At 41.8% G+C, this 20,904-nt stretch overlaps 1 protein-coding gene across 4 annotated transcripts in view; it reads left to right on the forward strand.

Annotated features, from left to right (window-relative positions):
- The window catches only part of HIC2 (HIC ZBTB transcriptional repressor 2), a 74,835-nt gene that overhangs the window by 19,063 nt on the left and 34,868 nt on the right, over nt 1-20,904 (forward strand). The window contains exon 1 of one of the 4 annotated variants that reach the window (XM_052690999.1): nt 13,921-19,710. The exons of the other annotated variants lie outside the window; for them this stretch is intronic. The gene's annotated coding sequence lies outside the window, so the exon portion shown is untranslated. Of the gene's footprint in view, nt 1-13,920; nt 19,711-20,904 lie in introns of those variants that run through there. 4 annotated transcript variants of the gene reach the window in all.

The raw sequence follows: 20,904 nt of genomic DNA on the forward strand, positions 1-20,904 counted from the left end.
GATGGAGAAGCAACTGCCTGCCTCCTGTCAGATACTTTGAAGTCTGTAGATGAAAGATAGTGTATGAATACAAAGTACTTGCCAATTAAAGTCAGTAAGTTATTTTGCTTGTACCTTGATGAAAAAAAACTTTCATGGAGGCTTACTATGAACAGATTTGCATGTGCACCAGTAGTTACTTCCCTCTTACTTAAGTCTTATGGAGTATCATGTTGACCACCTCTCAGAAACATAAAGAGAGTTTAAATAACACAAAATAAAAGATTACTAAAAGAAATTTCTCATCACGTGATACCTTAAGATGATACTGAGTAATATTTTGAAAAGGAAAGAAAGCAACAACTATGTGCCCAGTCATGAAAAGTTCTGCTAATCAGTATCTCTTCTGTCTTCCAGGCATTATTTTCTGATGCAGAGCCAAACCCCATTCTATCAATGCATAGAAAAGTTCTATTACTATACAGTGATTTGATAAGATTATAGAATCAGCATTTTAGTCCACTGATGCAGACCTCTACTGTCCAAAGCCAACATTAAGTTATTAAATCAATTCTCGTATTTGTTACTTTAGTAAGCTAAAATAGCACTATTTAGATAACACTTGTCTAAACTTAGGTAAGTAATTCATCTGTACCTTAACCACACTCTTCTGCTGCTTTTAAAAACAAGCATAAATTCACTAGGTAAGTGTAGGCTTTGAGCTTCCTGGCTTTTTTTTGTTATTTAGTGTGGCAAGGTCTTCTCTGTTGGCTATTTGTGTTTTGTCTGTTTAGCTCTGCTTTCTGTGCAGCAGATTGGCAGTGAAGAAATGAGGGCTCCAGTGATAAATGCAGCATCAGCAACAGCTGCTGCTGCTTTCAAGAAGACTATCCGTGAAGTAAGTTACAAGTGAGATAGTGCTTGGGCAGCTAATCTGCATAGACATCTATCAGCAATTCTTGCTAACACACAGATTGAGAGACCTGGATTTGAAGGTTAAACTGGCAGAAAGCCAAAATCAACAGAGAGAATTATTTTCTCTCTGACAGAATGGTGGGTTTAAGTTTTCTCAGACTACAGTTGTCATGGGGGACTTGGGAGCCTTCTGGCTCCTACACATTCTAGGAAGAGTGGACCTTGCAAAATGCCCATTTCAAGTATATATGCTATCCCAAGCCTCTAGCTATAGCCTGATACAAGCATTTATTATACGATTTTACTGGAAATGTGATGGTTTACTAAGAGGCTGCACAGAATAGGTTTCGTAGGTAAACTCTGATGGACTCTTTTTAGCACAAATTATACAGAACAGTGAGTGATCTAGCCTAATGTGGAGGCACAATTGTGTCCAGTGAGATCCGAAATATTGCATTCTATATTAACTTGGGCTGCAGATCAGTTTTGCTCTGGCCCCTTGTTTTGTAAAACATTTACTTATATGAGAACATCCTGCTTCTTGTATGCATGAAGACCAGGATGAGAGCCGAACCCTGCACACAGAACTCTTTGAAGACATAAAGGGCCATGCCCTGTTGCTGCATGCTTCCAGTGTAATGCTGTCATAAGGGTACAGGGCCAGATGGAGAGGAAAAGCTATTTAATGGAGCTATGTGTTACTAGAACTTGCCATCTAACATTCCCTGCTTTCCTCAGTGTGTTCTCCCCCTTCCAGGGTGGAATGAAGTAATTGCCATACCAGTAAGAAGCCATGATCTGTCTATCTAGTCTGGCATCCTCTCTCCAAGACAGGCAAGCACCAGATGCTTGAGGGAAAGGTACAACTTCTAAAACAAACAACCAAGGAATAACTTGCCCATAAAGGAAGTTAGTGGTTGGCTTATGCCCTAAGGCAGAAGAGTTTTTAGCCTTTACATGAATCTTTTATGTTAGCTGGGTTAATTTCCTTCATGTACAACATATTTGCAGTTAATCCATTCTTGTTGACTCCTGACTCCCTGAATCTTGAACTGGGGATTGAGGAGCCCCACAGGTCAGCTGCACCAGTGTACTCCAGTGGCTCTGTCATGAACTTTCTGTGGGTCAGGGAAGATGACGTGTCGTATTGCTCCTCAGTGCATCACTGCCATTGTTGTCTACAGACCAGCAATCACTCCAGGCAGCTGCCATTCATACCTCCTCTCCTCTCCTCTCCTCTCCTCTCCTCTCCTCTCCTCTCCTCTCCTCTCCTCTCCTCTCCTCTCCTCTCCTCTCCTCTCCTCTCCTCTCCTCTCCTCTCCTCTCCTCTCCTCTCCTCTCCTCTCCTCTCCTCTCCTCTCCTCTCCTCTCCTCTCCTCTCCCCTCCTCTCCCCTCCTCTCCCCTCCTCTCCCCTCCCCTCCCCTCCCCTCCCCTCCCCTCCCCTCCCCTCCCCTCCCCTCCCCTCCCCTCCCCTCCCCTCCCCTCCCCTCCCCTCCCCTCCCCTCCCCTCCCCTCCCCTCCCCTCCCCTCCCCTCCCCTCCCCTCCCCTCCCCCTGTTTTTCTAATCTTGCCCCATCCCTTTTCCTTCCCTTTTCCTTTTTTCCTTTTCCCTTCCCTTTCCTTCCCAGTATAAATTGTGTTTTTCTGTGCACTTTTTCTGTAGTACTCAATGTTACATATCTCTATCCTATCTGTTCTTGGTTCTTTCCACTTCTGTCTGAACGGAAGTCTTTCTGCACTGTGCATGGTCCTGTGTTGTCTCATATATTCGCTGCATGCTACACCTTGTGAATGTAGTAAATGTCCTTGGTCTTTCAGTAGATTTTCCTGGAGGAGATTCTAAGAGACTGTATTTCAGGTGGTATTACTGAATGATACGATTTATCCTGTTTAGTGAAGTGTGACTGTATTCTTCCCTTCTCCTCCCTTGTAAGCGCCAGAGCAGAAGAGCAGTTGATCAGTATCCCTTTTGCTAGCTGGACCTCTGTCGTCCATCTATGTGAGTGGTATCATTGTACAGACACGACTTTACCATGACTTGCCATTTCTCTTCTGTGAAATGATCTTTGCTGAGTACTTTTGATGAAAAACTTCTCTGTCCATGCAGCTGAGTTGCAGTGTTGTATGGACCTGCATGAAGCTGTAAGAGGGTTGGATTGCTCAGGTAAGATGGAAATAAACCAAATTCGTACAAACACCACAACATTGCTTCTAAAACTTGAGAACAATCCTTTCTGGTAGAGGGGTAGATTTAGGCCATGGAAATGGCGTAAGCTGAACCTAGATCCAAGTCCATAAGTAAACTGTTGCAGAGTTGTGGCTGGGATCCTTTGTCAGTCATGTCACTACATGAAGTAATGCCATGAATATTTCTTGTGTGTTGTTGTCTTTTTCCATTTTTCATTGTACCAGTGCCTTTTTCCTCATGTTTACCAGCTAATACTTTTATTCCGATCAACACAGATGCTTTTGTAAATTGAAACAAAAGAAAAATTCAAAGCCTGGGTTCTTCTGTGATTATTATTATTATTATTATTTGGCCTGTTTTTAATGTAGTTTGAGTTTTGTAAACATGTATATTTAGAAAAATTGAATATATAATTTTAGTTAGCTTATTTTAAAGTGTGGGAGGCTGAAGGAACTTCAGCATAGCAATTCCCATGCCACACTGAACACCAACATAACAAGTAACTTTATTCTTCGTTCAGCTCATTCATCTCTGCATGGACACTCTTACTTAGAATTAAAATGCTTCTAATCCAATAAAAACTAAATAAAATTAAAGTTCCTTTTGATATTGAATGAGTGTTCCTATACAGAGATATAATGGAGTTTAGCTAATTCGCTTTAACTTCACAACTTCAGTTAATCTGAATTAAGTTTCCTAAGTCCTGCGTGTAAAGAAGTCTTTCTTTAGAAAGCTGCTCTTGTGGAAAGAGGGATGGACACAGCCCTGTCCCGAGGCATTTGGGTGTGCAGCTAGCTTCTTCCTGGAGAAATTCTGGGTATTAGCAAACTGTCCAGCACATCCTTTTCTTCTCCTTCAAGACACCTCTGTGCTGCCTCCTAATGTTGAAGTTTCTTGGCCATCACTCTGAATACTTGCTCTGAATATCTGAAGCTGGGGAAAAATTTTCAGCAACTACCATTATTTAAGAATAGGGAAAGTCAAACTCATGTTAAAACTAACCACGAATACACTCTTTGATTTGAAAGGGCTTACTGGATGTTTATTATCCAGGCCAGATAGAGAATGAGAAGCAAAATGTGGCATCTCTCTTCAATAGCAAAAGTTTATACAGTAAAACCTGAGTTGAGTTGAACTTGGATGGAAAAGCCAAACCTTCAGCAAAATTATTTTCTTGGGTTGGAATTGGGCTCAGGGATTTGCTTCTGTACACACATGCTTTTCTGCTTGGAAGTCATCTTGTGGTCATGTTACACTTTTCTTATGAGAAGACAAACTGTTCAGCTGGGTCAGGTATGTCCATTTAGGACAAACACCACTTAATTAAACTTGCAGTTTGCCAGATACAAGGAGTGCTGTACCATTTGAACTTTGCCTTCAAATTTCACTCAGTTCTATTTACGGCACTATTTTCCAACTGTTGGGAAATTGTTCATAGAATGCTTGTATTGTCTCATGGACTGCTGTTTTTGCCAAAAGTTGGCTTCTTCTAGAATTTTTCACTTGGAAATTCAGTAGAGTGATCATGTATGCTATGAATAATAAGGAGGAGATAAAAGAGAAAAAATATTTTCTTTGAATCCAAATTTGAGCTGGATTACAGAAGAAGACAAATACAGGGGAAGTAGTTTTTTGTGGACACTGTGCGTGTGTACTACAAATAAACTTAAAAACCTGATCTACAAACACCTCTGGCAAAGCACATGCTTAACTGAAACTTGCCTGGTGGAGGTTGACTCAGGGATGTAGGAAGGAGGCGGGGAAAGAGCAAGTGGGAGGAAATAAATGGAACCTGCTGCTAGAAAAAAAGCCACTTGTTTGTGATTTTTAGGCTGTCCAAGCTCTTCACATCTCAGCTTTGGTAAATCCCTTCTGACTTTCTGGATGTTTGTCCTTGGCATGCATATGTATGTGTGTTATCAAAGCTGTGTGAACACATTTACTCAACCTGGTAGAATAAGATCAGATACTTTAGAATTGCGGTTGATTCTCCAGTTCTAGAAATCCAAATATCTCCAGTCGACAGTCTCCATTTAATAAGACAATATAATTTCAACAAGTCCTGTCATCTTAATGAATTTTCATACATTCAATCCTCATTTTATGTTAAACAGACAGTACTTTTGATCTGCATAGAACCACAGGGTTTTGGGAATATGGAGCTCTTTTGGGTTTAAATTTCCCTGGTAGTATCTCTAATCTGCACTGCTGCTGACTCAGAGCAGGCCAGTCTTGATTGCTTGCTTGTTTTTCAAAGATGTGTGAAAACATCATACATCTCTGAGGAGGGCAAATAGGTTTTCCACACTAGAGCTTGTTTATATCAGCCACTAAAAGGTTAAACACAATGCCCAGCTCTGAAGAAGCCTGTTCCTAGGAAGGCATTAACAAGAATAAAGTTATGCTGCAGACACAAGCTGATGTGCTTGCAGCAAAGATTGCAGGCTTATCAGTAAAGATAAACATGCAAAAGCTTCCAAATCTGTGTGCCCTGCCACATGTTTGGGGTCCTTTTTCAGAGACTAAAAGAAAATACAAGATATTCTCCAAGATAAATGCTACTCTGAAAAGGGCAGCCAGAAGGGAAATAAAAAACAAAAGAAACAGAGACCATGTATTACTATATGGTTTAGAACAGGTACAGGTGATATATTAGCTTACCTGATTCAAAATAGTACTCGAGACCTTGCAGTACCGTGTGTGTTGGCTCTTTCCACCCAATCATCAGCCTTTCACTAAGTGTCCAAATGCTGGACAATGCTGTGTTTTGTTGTCCTCATTTACTTGCCATGGCTGATTTCTGCCTGTGGCTTTCTTCTGTTGAGCAATCTCTAGACTTTTCTACCCATTTGTTAGCCATCTCCTACAAATATTTTATTTTATTATTTTTTTTAATTTTATTTTAATCCTGCTGCTGAGAAGAGGGGAATGGAGATAGTTTCTTTAAAAGAATGGAATAAAAATGCACAGTATTGGCTACAGAATTTCCTGCCACAGAACAGATCTCCTGAGTTGTCTGCAACGGCAGTCCCAATCATATTATTAGGTACAAATACAGTGTAGCCCTGTATATATTGTGCTTGTGTTTATTTTCCTCTTCTCCCACTTCTATTGTCAGCATTACAAAACAGGAGATGCAGAAATCAAGCAAGTTGCCTTTCAGATCAAATTCAAGAGCCTGAAATTTAGAATGCAGAAATTATTCCAGATGGGTGAGTATGGGCACTCTGTTTCTGTCCAGGAAAGTCTGCGCTATTCTGAAATCTCAGCCTGGGTCCCTCTGTTTTGCCACAGCATCTGATTGACACCTACATGTGTGTGGCCCTTTTATACAGGGGTGGACTTAAGTTTGAAAATCCGGACATTTTTAGACTGTGAGAACAGTTGGTATGGTGTTTCCACTTGTATTTTAGTTTGTAAAAATTAGATTATTTAAAAAGAGAGTTTAGCAACTCACTACAAAAAAATCAGAGAGGTGAACAGATTGTAATCGTTATAATTAGTTTATCTCAGTAGAATGATTCTTTGAATTTGAAAAGAGGGATTTGTACAATTTTAAAAACTCTCTTCAGCTTGCAATGTGATAGATGAAGTTAGTTCTGAGAATGTGAAAATGTGGGCTCCATGTGCTAAAGCACATTTGAAAAGAGGTGTGAGTGAAGGGGCCGAGGTTGGTGTGAACGTCAGACTTCCTGCCTTCTGCACTTTCTGTGCCACAGCTGTAGTATGTTTGTAGTGTGGCACTTCTTTTAAAAAGGGACTCTGAATTAACCCAGCCTTTCAGAAGAAGGCTAGCTGCAGCCAGAAATTCTGGCCCAGTGCAGGATGACAAGAGGAAGAGCTTTGTTACTAGCTTTTGTTTGATCTCAGCTGCTTTTTTTTTTGCTCTCAGTAGCATGCTAATGATACCTGTGGGAGGTGAAAAATGACTGAATTCCTGCTAGGGTGTGGACAACTTTGCAGTTTAGTTCTTCTCCTCTAGTAAAAATTTTGGGGGCTGCCCCAGATACATAAAAAGGAACTTTTTCACAGAACTGTCTTCTGACTTACATCTGCTGAGGACTCTGAATCAGAAAGACAGTAAGCAATTGACTCAATTTGTTTTGTCTCCTTTCCCCCTTTGCCATGTTTGAAATGATGCGTATTTACGGGAAATGGCTGCCCTGAAAGTGTAAGACAAGTCTGAGCTGCCCATAAACTATTTGCTTGCTACAGTTCAGATTTGCTTTGTTTATTTTGAAGCTTAAAGCTGAAATACACCCTGAATTGCCATTCTGTTTCAAATGCCAAAATTGCCACTTTGTCATTTTTTAGATGTAATTCTCCATGTATTACCCCACTCTTGGTATCAGAGAAACCAGTCTGGGTGGGTAAACTGCACCCTGGTCAGGAGAACAGGCCAACAGTGAAACAGAAGGGTGACAAATGTGGAGGCAAACATGCCCCACTTTCTAGTGCTTCCCAGGCAGAAGGTCTGAAAGTCTTCGATAAGGAATGGAAAGAGACCCAAAAGGATGGGTGGGCCCCCAGAGAAGGTGATCTGTGTGCTAAAATATCTTGCTTCAGCTTTGCAAGGAGCAGTGTGCAACTGCTTCAGAGGGAGGGCTAGCTGTGGTTTGTGGTTTAGGGAGTTGACACAAATAGTCTTTGGACCCTTTTTATGGGCCTGCAAAGGAGAGTTCTGCTCAGGGAACTGGAGCCTATTCTCCTTGATTTCTTGCTTAGCAGGTTCAAGGCTGTTTTCAGCGCAAGCAATCATGGCTGTCAGAAAACCTCCCAGCTTAAGAAGTAGGGTTTAGCATCCTGCGTAGCTTATGCTATGCTGAAGTTAGATTATGCTCGACATGTCTGTAATTAAACACTTGGGTTTGAGTTTCTGTCTTTAAACAACTGTTGCAAACCAGCAGTGAGTACTGTGGCAGGCATGTACTACAATGTTTCTGTGCCAAAGAACCACAGGGTAGGCTAGGCTTTTTTTTTCTTCTTTCAGTCAGTGAACTGTGTAACTTTTTTTGTGGACAGAAAATACAGAGCAGTGTATTGACCTTCATTGCTGATCAAACTTCAGTTGCACCCAGATATAACTGATAGCAGGTCTTACCTGGATTTACTTTCTCTCAATGCACGTAGCTGGTCACATGGAGAGGAAATGAAATACCTCAGTAATGTATGCAGCAGGAATGCCTGGATGGAATAAAGAAAACAAAGTGTATCAGAAGGGAAAAAGCACTGCAAATCTTTCAAAATCAGTAAGTGAAAATTTCTACTGTTCAAATATTTCCTTCTGCATGAAAGGCTGATGCTATACCTGATAAAAGTCATCCAGGTAGAGAAACAAAAATATCAGCATGCCTAATGAGTAGTACTGTGCTCCTTGTACTTGGCAAAGCATTGGTTATGCTAATCTCCCAGTGTGCTTTCCTTCTGATGGAATGTTTTTCTATAGGGATGACCAGAAGTAATCTTAGTGATATCACAAATAAGTCTATTTGCTTAAGACAGCATATGTACATCTTCTAATGATTTGGTTGTGTACCTCCTTTGTGGGAGGATCCCTGAACTTATACAGAGAGGAACAAGTTCTAATTAACTTAATTCTGGGAACAGGAGGTGGTATGACCTTTTCCAAAGCAATTCTTTCAGGCTAGAGTTTATGGAGAAGTATTTACTAGACCTGGTGCCCGAGTTTCCTACAAAAACAATTCTAATTCTAGAGTGGCTGAGGAAGAAATTAATCTGTCCCTCTGGTTTCGGTTCACAGTTCCTTGCCTAAAGATTGCTGGTACTGTGGCAAGATCTGCGATACTTGGTGTCAATATACGGTTCTGTTTTCTATCTTATCTTTTAGTAGAACATAGCAAGTACATCCAAGTGTTTATAGGCTGTTGTTTTGGTGACCACTCAGCTTGTGTTGTGAGCATCCAGTCTTTACTGCACCCAAGAGGAAATTCATTTTGGGGGCTTTTTTTCTTCCCTTGGATATCAAGACGTTGTCTGCCCTGGGCATCTTCCAAATTCCTCCCCTTTTTGACAAGTAAATGTTAAGTATCCTTAACGCCATCCTGCTATCTGGTTGCTGCACTCTCTCTGAGCGGTTCAGGAACACAATTACAACCACTCTGAGGTACCAATGCTGTTCAATTTTTGTTCTTGTTACCAGTACTGAGAAATGTGTTCCAGTGGCCCCAGGGTAGATAAATCCAGAGGTAGCCACGGCATAGCTTTAGCAGCAACTGTGAAAAGCAGAAGCTGTGGAGACCTAGCTGGGATCAGCTGGACATGGGACCGTCGTTGTTCTCCTGGTGAGAAACTGAGCTGCATGCAGGCCTCACAGAGCAGGCAGGACTCTCTGGCTGGCCACATCTCCAGTTTGCAAAGCTTCCAGGAAGCCCTGGCTGCTGCACAGTGGGCAGAAGGTGACTGTGAAATCTCACTAGTCTGAGAGAGGTAAGAAGTCAGCCAATGAGACAAAATTATCTTCATAGTTCCTGCTCCCTGTCGTCTTCTAATGTTTCAAAAACAAACAAACAAGCAAACAAATAAACAAACAAACTCAAAAACTAACAAAGCAACTTTTCCCAATTCCCCACCATTGCCCCCAGGAACAAGCCCCATAGGTTTACTGAACCCTTAAGAGAAACAAACATAAGCACCTCTTTGGAAAACAGTGCAGAGGCCCATGGCCATCCCGCATTTCTGAAGAGGCTGTGGCTTCTTTCTGTTCCTGCTGCGCCTGGTAACAGCTCCCCAGGCAATGGGACTCGTGCCATGGGGCTGCGCCAGCACACCCAGCCCTGTGCCCTCCCCGAACCCATCCAGAGCCATGCTTTGTGCTTGGTGTGCTTGGGAGATGCTTAGGAAAACAGAAGCGGCACCTTTACCATGCAGCATTCTGCTCCATAGCTGAAGTGTTGCCAGGTTATCCCCATCTCATTAACATCACGGAGGAAACAGCTGCCACATCCCCATCCCACTTCTTGCCAACACACTGCCACCAGGGCAGGAAATGGTTTGGTAATGAAGCTAGGTAAGGGGGATTTATGTAGATCAGAATTGAGTGAAAATCTCCATTTCCCAGTTGGTTTGGCCCTTATTTACAAAGATCTATTGCTATATGTACATAGAAGAAAGATCTACATGACTGAAAATGTGCTCTGCTAATATTAAAAGGTACACTGTGGAATTTTGCCTAAGGATAAAATGTAATTTTAATTGAAAGCTGCTGTAACTTGATAGGGAATATCAACAACAGTCTTGAGGATCTACTTTAACAAATAGTTAAACACAGAGGCAACTCCCACCACTCTGTCTCTCAGAGCTACATGCCCTCTTTGATCCATCCATGATGCTTATGATTCCTCAGGGACACACACACTGCCAATAGGCAGTGCTCATTAATATTTATATGATGCCTTCCATCTGAAGATGTGCGCTTTGCGATTATTAATTAAAACTATTTCACAAATTCGTGAGATTTAACTCAATTTTTCACAAAACTGAGACCCAGCGAGTTTGTATATCCTGTCATGAGGATGGAATGAGATGAGGAAAGACAAAGCTTGCGAGCATGGACTCCTATCATGCTGTATTTATTTGTATTTCATGGGACAGTAAGATGCACATGTATCTGTAGTACCTTGGCAATACAAAAAAGGTGAGCAAAGGGAACTTACTCCTTTTTGGTTCTTCATACTGTATTTGGCTGCTTTTTAAAAGCTTTTTTAAAAACACAGCCTGGGAATGACTTGCCAGCCATGCAGACAAGGGAATGCGTTAGACTCTTTGCTGGCATGCTGTGTTTTAGTTCCAGTATAAGGACAGACAGAAGAGATGGGGGGGTTATAATCCAAGCCTGACATGGGCACTCCCTTCCTGGTCCTTCCTGGTGCGTATGGAAGGAAAGAGCTTGGCTGAGCGTGACTTTGATAATGGAGGGAGGGCTTGCTACGCGATTAAACCAGTTCACTGTAAACACCTAAGTTGCACAAGTGGCTCAAACTTTGATCTTTTATGCTGAGGAAAAGAAATCTGAGACTGTGAAACCTGCCCTCAGTTACAAACAAGGAGGTGGACATTACTCAAACCCAACTTGGGAAATATAAATACAGATAAATGAGATCAAAATGGAAAAAGCATTTCTTCCTTCCTCATCCTTTGCTGCCTGGTATAGTCTGCATGCACCATGGGCTCCTACTCTGACTTGTCTAGCTCTGTTTATGAAAGCAGGCTCCAATCCCACACCTGAAACGCCCAAATCCAAATGCTCCCAAATACTGTCTGGGATAAGGTTTAAGCCACAGGTGCAATTAAGCTTTTAAGTGGTGAGCCTATTTGGTTAGGGGCACACCTAGAGCCTAAAACAAGCCAAGAGGAAAACGATCAGTCTTTCAAATTGACAGGCGGTTCCCAAAATACTGCTTGAAGGGTTAAGAAGAAGCTACAGCATTCGTAATTCTCCTGGTATTTATTGTAGCATGTATCTGAACAAGTTTTCTGTGAATGCATCTGGCTCCCCTAGTGAAGTGGGTGGGACTTGTTGTCAATTACAAATCTGGCAATGGATTGTCAAAATGATGGTGTTGCTAAGGCCCTGGGCACACTTTTCTTTGCCCTCTTTTCTTTTCCTCACCCCCTCCTTCCCAAATCTGCCTGAGCAAACACTGAGCAAAAGAAGTTTCACAAGAGTGTATGCTGTTAGTCTGGAGTCTCTTTTCCTATTGGCATTTAGAGCTTTGATTAGATTTTTAGAGGAAAAGTATCATAGCGTGTTGTTTGGTACAATATAGATTGAATATTTTACAATGGAAATGTTGATGGACATTCAACAATCATATGGAAAATAATGGGTGTAAGACATGGGATATTCCTTGGCATCCTGATTTCTTTGCACCGTGTCATGACATACAGTTGCACTTGCAATTACTGGGACAACATCAGAGACCTTTGCTTTGCATAGTCTTGAGTTCTCTGGCAAGGATTTAAGAGTGGAACATTAAGATGTGTTAGTGAACATGTCCTAATTAGTATCTACCTTGGCTACCACATGCTTAAAGGCTGTAAGCCTTGCTTACGCTGTGCCTTTCAAACACGTTCAACAATATAGCATTTTATCCTAGTCTAGACTAAGTCTTAAGGGTTACGTTGTCTAGTCAACCAATCACCCCTTTTAATAGGAAAACTGCTTTGCTTCAGGATTGTTTCTGTGCCTGCTTTTTCCTCTTTGCTTTCTCCTTTCTCCTCCTTCTCTCTGCATACCTTCCCTGCAGCAACTCCTGTTCCATCTGCTGTAATGTAAGCATTAACTATTTAATTGCTGATTAGGAAAATCTCATCACGTGGGCTTTGGAATGACACAGGAGTGGGAAGAGTGGGGTGGGGGTCAGAGGAAGGAGATGCGTAAGTTTTCAGCTCTATATCGCAGTCAGCCTGGCAGGGCATTAGTAATTTTTGATGCATGGGGCTGTTTAAAATCTCTTCCATCTAATGGGTAGATCTGTTGAATGGGATTTAGATGTAAACAAGTCCTTGTCATCGTTATCTGCTGAACTTGCCAATTGACCTTGAGTGAGATGGGCTTGGCCTTTCTTCCCTTCAGTGGATAGAGGACAAGTACTGCGACTAACTTCTCAGATTCTTGAATGTAGAAAACATACTTGTGAATGATTAGTGCTTTCCCTGTATGATAAAATACTACATTTTAAAAATCTTGTTCCCCGTGTTTTTGTACCAAGTTGCAGATGGAGAGGTGATCTGCAATTCTCAAAACAGCGAAAGCCCTTTTAGTTCTATGTCCCCAAGCAATCATGTGTGGGCTTTTTCCCAGCTGACTTGTTTCACTGTGTGATGCACATTCAGCTGGTGTCCCCCTTCTCTCCCACTGACATCAGCTATTCTAAGCATTCTCATGTTATCAGCATTTCAGCTCCTCTTTGCATTTGCAGTACCTAGTTGCCACAGCAGCTGTACTCCATAGCATAGTACTGAAGAAAATTTGGCAGAGTCCTGGGGAGACTGTGGGTGATAAAGGGAGAGAAGGTCTGCAGGTGGACTCTGCTGCCCACACAGTTGATCTCTGCCCTGGCTAGATGTAACAGCCTGTTTCTCATTTGGTCTTGCAGAACCAAATGATAAACCAAATGAGTTGATGTGGAGATGGGAGTTGGACCTATTCCTTTCTGTCATGAAAGAGGAAGAACTGAAATATTTTGGTAATTAGAGAACTAATGAAATTACCATTGTAAATGACAACAAAGTGGTATTCTTAGCAATTAACAAAGAAAAGCATTTTAGTCAGACTGAAACTGTCTTCTTGTTCGTATGGGGATTTTATTGCTTGCAGATGTTTAATTTATGTAAGCAATTATTATTCTGGAAAGCTGAAAAATTATTTATATATATGGAAAAAAAATCCTTGTATTTCACTCCAGTCAGGGAGTAAGAACTTGCACAATGCAACCTCAAAGTCCCCACAAAGACCACAACTGGCATTTCTGATACTTTCAAAGAGTGGATGGGTCTACATGTAGGAGAGCACAAAGGAGAGGGTAAGCATATGTATCGGCAAGAAAATAAAGGAAAACATACCTTTGTCAAAAGAGACACAAATGTGCCAAAAAGCTTGTCATGCTGTCTGCTTTCATAATAAACAATCCCCACCTCCTTTTCCTCATTGCCATTCCAAAGAAGTCCAATTCCATTTAAAAGACACCCTTAGAGATCACGTGCCAACAGGCCAAAGCTGCTAGCCCTTCTGCAAAGGCAGCTCAAACTACTGAAATAAAGCAATCTAAATTGAAATTTTAAGTATTAAATTCCCAAAGCAGCTGCCTCCCTGACATCCTGGGTCAGACTCTGATTTCATTTTTGCTTATGCTAGATAATATCATTGCTACAGTGAACTGAAATCAGGGTCTGCTAATCTTCACTTTGGGTTGCCCATTGGTAATCCATGTGTTTTCTGTTACTTTTGTTGGAGCAGACCCACCCTCTCCCTTTAGACTGCAGTTATTTATTTGGCCTATTTTTTGTCTGCTGGTCATTTGAAACTATACCTCTTGCCTATCAGCAACAGTTGTTTTGCTAAGTGACTACCTAAAATGAGAGTTCCTTTTGCAAATGTGTATTTTAGACACTGCCACCAGAAATTCAGTGGTTCCCTTCCCTCCCTGCCCCTCCCATCCCCTTCAGCTGTTTCAATTTCAGGACACATGGCTTAAATAAGCGTATGCACAGAGTTTGCAAATGGCTTGGATGTCAGGGGAAATTGGATCACACAATGAAAGATCAGAACCCAGCCATCAATTCGTACAACAGGACTTTGCAGCTTCCTTGTGTTCATTGTTGTCTCAGCATAACATCTAGTGAAGAGCATTTCTCACGTGCCCTCCCTTAAAAATGGTAATGCAACTGAAATGAGCAGGTGGAGGAATGTCACCATTTGGCTGATTGTCAGCCTTTGCTTTCTGTGGTACCCCCCAAGGGCTGTGGGTATCGGGGTGGAGAAGGGCCTGCACACCTTGTTGTGCCTTCTTGCTTACGTTGGAGAATCTCCAGCTTATCCTGCCAGTGCAGTGACTGCATGTGGAGGAGGGGGAGAGGTTGTGTTGCAACCTCTGAGAAAATTAGTTGTCTCTATTTTATCTTTTGCAGCTGCAGCACTTTTTTTTCCCCCTCATCACCCCCTTCTCCACCCCCTGTGCAAGTAGTATGGTATGTCTGAACCATATCCTTCAAAACCAGTTTTCTAAGCAGATTAGATGGGTAGCAGAGACAGCTATGCAATCAGGCAAAAATGTGCACTCAAGCCTTCATTTTGTGCAGTGGCTGGAGCAGTGTCTACCACCTGGATTTTTTTCTTCATTCTCTCCCTCTCCTGTTATTGCACAGTGCTGTGTTATGTTGCTGTTGTAGTATTTGAAGTATGTTGCTTAAAAATAAAATGCTCATTCTGGTTTATTAAATATATCAAAAATAGAGAGGGGAATGAAATTGGTCTCTGTGGTAATGTTCATTAACATGAAATCAAAGCATACTCCCTGGCTTCGCCATGCAAAGTGATATTTTCTCCAACTAGCTGTGCTCAGGGGTAATCTGGGGATTATCTCAGGCCTTCCAACACCAGGCCTCCTCTGGCTGCTCTGGAAAACCAGCGGCTAAGTTTACTGCTCTCTGAGTTCAGTATGCTCTTGTGGACTGCAACTGTGAGTGAATTTGGTCTCTTGCTACCTCATATCTCTCAGTGCTCCCTACTAGTCTTGTTGCACGCTAGGAATCTGACAATAATGGTCTTCACCTGCTTTGAGATATCATGAAAACTGTTAAGCATTGGTGTTAGTTTCACGTCTGGTCTCTTGTAGGACAACGAGCTGAATTTAGGGCTAAGCTCTTCGCGCAAGTTTGGAAATCTCAGAGCTCCTTCAGTGTGGGTGGAAAATTGGGATAGGTTAGTATACTCAGTGGCAGATCTGAGGAAAAGAGAGTTGAGTAATCTTTGGCTTTCTTCCAGGAGAGGAAACGAAGCAAAGTGTTCCAGAAGCCATTTGTAGCTTCTTTGGAGGACAAAAAAGAGCCCTGAGCAAAATGATCCAGAAATGTTTTTCACCTGTGTCCTGAGAAACATGGTGCTTAAGAGGAAGGAGAGACTCCACTGATTAAACTAGAAAAGAGAAAGCTGGGATTGAACTTTGGGAGGAGAAGAAAGAAGAGAAAATGAACCCTTTATTTCCCACATAACTCACAGGAAGGGAGGAAGAACAGAAACACACACTAAAGTGTGTGGTACAAAAGAATACCAGAAGCCCAGACAAATGAGGTTATACTTGAAGTCTTGATAGGAAAATGAGCTTTAACGTGTTGTCATAATGCATTTGTTTACCTTCTGCTGATTTCCCAAAAGAACTACTTTCAGAAGTTGTGAAAATTTCAAGATTGGATCTTACTGGCATAAAGGGGGGAGAAAAAGTGAGTGGAAAGCTAATTGGATGTATCAACCACAGAAGTGATGAGATATGACCATAAAGAACTCTGGTTTTAAAACACAAGTAAAGCACGACAGACACTTTTCATGCTGGAGTCCAGCTTCTTTGGTTGCACAGCTATCCCTATTACAGGGGCAACTTTTAGCGAGTTCCCACCACAGCCACGCACCATCTATTTGAATCTTTCAGAGAAAAGGTTATTCCCCTTTTATTAGGTGTGACAGATTAATGTCTTTTAGGGCAGATCACTGTTGGGCTAAATCTTTATTTGGTTATGATTCCATTTAACTGTAAAGCAGTCAGAAGGTTATGTGTTTTAGAAAGAAGTTTCTTGCAGTTTCCAACACTGAAGCTACCGGCGAAGTGCTTCTCTTTTCTCAAAAAGTAAATCAAAGCCACAGAAGCACATGCACTCAGCCTTCTCACAGGTACACCTACCTAAAGTAAAAACACGTTACAAGACAATCGCTATAGATTCTGCAGCAAAACTGCTAAATTAACTTCCTGTGAATGCACACTTCACCTCACAGTGAATCCTTCCCCTTTGTTTGGTGCATGAGTGGGTGGCACTCCAAACATCTGGGGCAGAATTCAAAGCCTTCAGCTCCATCAGCACTTGTTTCTGCCTAACTGGTGTAAGAACCATGCCCACTCCTCAGCTAGAAGCAGCAAGATTCAGACATCTGTTGCAAAACCTCTACTTCAATCCTTGTTTGAGCTAGACATTACACTTGGTTGATGAACTCCACCCTGCGGTTCTTGGGTCATTGCAGGAGCTGTGTATGAGGCAGAGGGGTGCTGATATTGCTGTAATTTGATTTGAGTTTTCCTTTGGAGTGGCTTTTTCGGGGGGGGGGGGGGGTGGGAAACAGTTTCCTTGAAATAGCAGGTGTTTTTTTCATAGAAAAATCTAATTCTAGACTTCTATTCATCTGTGGAATTAATAAACATGCTCTTTAAAAGAAATATTACACTACTGGGTCTTCGCTAACTGAATGGGAATACCTCCTTATTCTGCTTTTCTTTAGCAAGTCTAAAAGGTTTGACTCAGAATCTGTTCAAAAACTTGTGCTGTATTCATAGCAGTGCACAGCTGCTCAGAGAGCAGTGGTCTGACAGACCCATCCTCTTCTGGACTCCAAGCCTTTGCCTTCCCACATGCCACTATGGCTGTCTCTGGAACCATGGGGCACCTCTGTGCTATGGCAATTGCCTTCCATGGAGACTGAGCCGGAGGTGCAAGCAGGGTTATCAGGCTGTCAAACTGCAATGACAGTGAGGCTGTGCACAACGGTGGGAATAAAAACAGTTCAAGCATACTGACTCAGAATAAAATTTCTTGGGTCAGGCCACCAAACCAAAATGAGCCAATGCTGGTTTCAGTGAAGTTAAAATATTCCATTTCAAATGGAGACAAATGCACTGAAGTTCATGAGTTCATGAATAGGTTTCTCCTTTTTTTTTTTTTTTAAACTTGTGAAGTTCAATCTATAATGAGTCTCTAATTTCAGTTTTTCTCCCTGATTTGGGATGAGAGCAAATGCTGAAATACCAGACTGAATTTTTTCCTGCCCAGGGAGAAGGCAGCTGATGCGTATGAGCACCTATTTTCAGGGTTAGTACAGCTGACTCTGAAGATTTGCACATTGGAGCGGAGAAGGTAATGGTGAGCAGATAGATGATGGGGCGGGGGAGTGGGCAGACAGCAGGAGATGGGAATGAGAAGCTGCGACATGGGCTATAACAGAAGAGAAAGGAGAGAGCAAAAGTTTCTGCTTAGCTGCCTGGGCTGTAGGAACTTCTGCATTGCTCTGGCGTTTCACTATTGGCCAGTGCCCAGAACAGTACCTTCAGTGCTGCTGAGCGACCAGCAGAAACGCAGCCGGTGCCACACTGAGGGTTCCCTGCAGTGAGGATGAGAGGCAGAGACCCGAGCTCAGCCTGGCAACCATCCTGCAGTGCCATGCAGTTTCAATTCTGCTTTACGAAGCAGCCAAGCCCTTCCACACTGATAGAGCTGCGGGGCAGCAGGACCGGACTGTGAGTGCGCTGCTTGGGGCACCACAGCCCTTGCAAGCTAGATAGTCTTTCTGCTACTAAATCTTTTTTTGCAAATGGAACAGAATACTCATCTCTGGTATGCCTGAGAAGAAGCACTGGTTCCTATTCCTAACACACTGCAGTGTTTATTATGCTGATGATTTTATTATTTGACAAGATTCTTAACTTTTTTTTTTAAGTATGCCAAATTGATATACTCTGTCCATCAGCAATGCCTTTCTGGAATGAGTAGCTAATTATAGAGCAGGACTTGTGAAAAGACGAACCCGTGTTGTGCACAGAACAGGTTTCTCCAGTATTTACTGCCTATATTACTGGTCAAGCTTCCCTGTAAGTAATAGTCAAATAATGGGCCTGGGTCCTGTTGTGAATGGTTTGAGCCTGTGTGGTCCTTCTTTGTTTGAACAGCCCGTGGTTCCTGAAAGCTCATGCATGCACTGTTCTGAGCAGCAGAGCCCGGTGGTACCAGCTGCTTCTGACTAAAACAAACATTCGCACGTGACATTTAAAAAAAAAAAATCCAATTTCAAAAATGTATTTGGTTTCCCTTATTCCCTCATTTTTCAGCCCTTTTTATATCATTGGAAACATTTAGAAAATTCAGCTTTTATTAACAAGCTTTTTTTTTTTTTTTTAAAAAAAGTAAAGCTTGAAGAGCAAAGAGAAATCTTTCCTTCAGAAATAAAGAAGCAGCCAGTGTTTGGAAATACTTTAACAATAGACCATATGGGAGTCCCAAACTATTAAGCTTCATTATTCAGAAGGCAGAAAATGTGGTTTGATATTCAACTGATATACAGCACAAACGAGAGCCACAAACTCGGCTCCCTTGAGCTGGGATTCAGATGTTCTCCTGAATATAATAACTAACACTTTGGCCTAGTTCCATAGAATGCATCCAGCCTGCTGGTCACAAGCCAAGAAACTGTAGGCTCTTTTTTTTTTTTTTGTCTTCCCCTCTCTTCTCCGAAGTACTTTCCTGCCAGCATGAGCTTTTGACCTGATTATAAATTTCCTGATATTAGATGCATATAGAAAATGGGAGGGTGCTAGTAGTGCACAGCAGTGGAGCTGTGTGTGCGTGTATGTGCATTTGGTTTTCCTCAGCTTTAACAATAAAAATGTTTTCTCTCTGAGATGTGCTGCTGGTCATAGGTGGGAACTTCTTTGTTCCTGTTTCACTGTTTCTTATAGCTTCAGGAGCAGGTGAACATCTTATGGAGTTACTGTGAAATGATGCCAGAGACCATAAGAGTGAAGAATTTGTTGGATAGAGAGACTGGAAGTGATTTCAGTTGTTTCATTGTTATTGTTTTTCCTGATCTGTCTTGTGTATATTTATAATTGTCCTTTTCCCTTTCTTTCACTTCTTTTCACTACTTTTTCACCTATGGAGAAAAGAACCCATAAAAGTTGCTTATAAAACACTATGTACGTGAACTAAGATTGCATGTCTGCAAGGACAGGGAGAAAGTTACCCAGATACCATGACCAAGCATTGCAGGCTGGATCACCTGTTAGGTTTTGACAAAGGATCCCTGATTCCCAGTGCATGGGATGGAGCAGCTTTGTCAGTGTGAACATAGGAGGTGAGAGATGAATAAGAAATTACAGGGGTACAAGAAATGGTCTGGTAGATATGGCAGATTAACAAGATTTTTCTTGGATTTTTGTGCTAAATGTATACTGTGTATAATGTATATCCATGTATATCTTTAAGTAACATTCTGCCCAGTCTTGTGTCAGTCATCCTTACTAGGTTGGCTCTTATCTTCTCTAGCATCTCAGAATCTGAAATCAAGCAAGGAGCCTTCTCCATGGATCTGTGATTTCCCCTGAGTAAGCTGGAAGCATCCAGCATTAAGCTACCTGGCACTCTACTCTGTAAATGTGATGAACCCAATCAAAACTCTTCACTTTATGTTTAAGTCCAGGATCGCCTGTAATGCAGAACACTACAGAGTATATAAATTATGCAGTCTGCTTGTGAAGTTTAGTTTTGACTTCTGCCTTTCCTTCATTTCTCTTTCCAATTGTTCGTGACAGTTGAAATTTTCCATGTTTTTGTTTCAAGCTATGTGCAGGTTTTTTTCCTTTGGGGAAAACTGCAGCAAAATCAGTGTAGTACAATTTTCAACCTCCTTTGACTTGCACCTACATCTGTTTGGTGTGGGGAGTGGAACTTTATCATAAAACTGTTTGATTTATTTAATGTATTCAATAAGCATCCATGGTGTGCCAGGTACTTTCTCAGCCTTTTTGGATGAGAAATCTTGCAAGCTAAGAACTTAATAAACAAAGAAGCTACAGAACTCAAATCTTCACTGGTGTTAAAGTCTCCATATATCTAAGGAATAAACTGAGTTTGAACAAAGCAGATCCAGAGACTTGTAAGGAACAAAATGTCACATGCAAGTACTGATGAGATCTAACATTATAGGAACAACTATCACGTGTCTGAGTTACAACAAATAGTTTAGTCCATACAGCAGCTCTACTTCTGTTGCAACTGCTAACCTATTTCTATTGATGAATCCATTACTGTGATTACATGATGCTGTCTAAGGCCACATCTAAACAGTGTCATTGATTCAGACCAAGGTAAGTGTATGCGAACTGCTGAGTCACGACCTGAACCTCTGATTGATCACCTGAGGTGAGCCATGAGTCAGCCAGAGGAGCACAGCTGAAGGCAATTCAATTCACCTGTGCTGCCGGAAGGGGTGGAGCCAGGCTGCACCTCTCCTAGACCTATTGAAGAGCTGGCTATCAGCAGGGAAGGA

This window comes from Tympanuchus pallidicinctus, unplaced genomic scaffold (genome assembly GCF_026119805.1).
Source record: "Tympanuchus pallidicinctus isolate F22 unplaced genomic scaffold, pur_lepc_1.0 scaffold28, whole genome shotgun sequence".
Classification (NCBI taxonomy): Eukaryota; Metazoa; Chordata; class Aves; order Galliformes; family Phasianidae; genus Tympanuchus; species Tympanuchus pallidicinctus.